The sequence below is a fragment of the Mus pahari genome, chromosome 7 (assembly GCF_900095145.1).
Source record: "Mus pahari chromosome 7, PAHARI_EIJ_v1.1, whole genome shotgun sequence".
Taxonomy (NCBI): Eukaryota; Metazoa; Chordata; class Mammalia; order Rodentia; family Muridae; genus Mus; species Mus pahari.
The window spans coordinates 60,484,232-60,485,730 of record NC_034596.1 but is presented as its reverse complement, the minus strand read 5'-3'; positions in this window follow the sequence as shown (position 1 = coordinate 60,485,730).

Genomic DNA, 1,499 nt, shown 5'->3' with positions numbered 1-1,499 from the left:
TTCCTTTCCTTTCCTTTCCTTTCCTTCTCTTTCCTTTTTCCTTCTCTTTCCTTTTTCCTTCTCTTTCCTTTTTCCTTCTCCCCTCCCCTTTCTTCCCCTCCCCTCCCCTTTCTTCCTCTCCCCTTCCCTTCCTTCCCTTCCCCCCTCTCTCTTTCTTTAAAAAAGATTTATTTATTTATTCTATGTATGTGTGCAACTGTTGCTCTCTTTAGACACACCAGAAGAGGACATCACATCCCATTACAATGGTTGTGAGCCACCATGTGGTTGCTGGGAATTGAACTCAGGACATCTGGAAGAGCAGTCAATGCTGTTAACCACTAAACGATCTGTCTTGCACCCCTTGCATTTCTTATAGACAGGAAAAATTGGGGTCAAAAGTTTTGTGGGTTGGTTGGTCTCCTCATCTTTTTCCTGGGGGGGGGGGTCCTGCCTGGCTACAAGAGGTGGCCTCTTCAGGTTCTATGTCCCCACTGTTCAGCATCTCAGCTAAGGTCACCCACATTTGCTCCTGGAAGCTTCCTCCATCTTAAGACTCTGGAACTCTCACAGCTGCAGATTTCTGTTCATTCTCCTGGCCTCTGAATACCTGATCCTGCCCTCTCTATTCCCCTTCTCCTTCCCTCTTCCAAGCACTTCCCTCCTTCCCACTGCCACTTATCAGTATTTTGTTATGCCTTGTAAGTGTGATTCAACCATCCTTCCTTGGATCTTTCTTCTTGTTTAACTTCTTTGGGTCTGTGGGGTGTATCAGGGGTATTCTGTACTTAATGACTAATATTCACTTATTAATGAGTACGTACCATGCACTCCCTTGTGGTCTAGAGTACCTTGCACAGGGTGATGTTTTCTAGTTCCACCCATTTGTCTGGAAAATTCATGTCCTTGTTTTTAATAGCTGAATAGTATTCCATTCTGTAAATGAACCACATTTTCTATATCTATTCTTTGGTTGAGGGACATCTGGGTTGTTTCCAGTTTCTGGCTATTACAAATAAAGCTTCTACAATCACAGTGGAGCTCATGTCCTTGTGGTATGGTGGAGAGAGCACCTTGGGTATATGCCCAGGAGCAATATAGCTGGGTATTCAGGTAGACTGTTTCCAACTTTCTGACAAACAGCTGGATTGATTTTCAGAGTGGTTGTATAAGTTTGCAATCACACTAGCAATGGAGGAGTATTCCCCTTTCTTCACATCCTTGCCAGCATGTGCTGATGCTGGAGTTTTTGATATTATCTATTCTGCTTGTTGTACAGTGGAATCTCAGAGCCGTTTTGGTTTGCATTTCCCTGATGACTAAGGATGTTGAACATTTCTTTAAGTGCTTCTCTGCCATTCAATATTCCTCTGTTGAGAATTCTATGTTTAGCTCTGTACACCGTTTTATTTTTCTTTTTTATGTTTTTTATTAGATATTTTCTTTATTTACATTTCAAATGCTATCCCAAAAGTTCCCTATACCCTCCCCCCACCCCTGTTCCCCTACCCACCCACTCC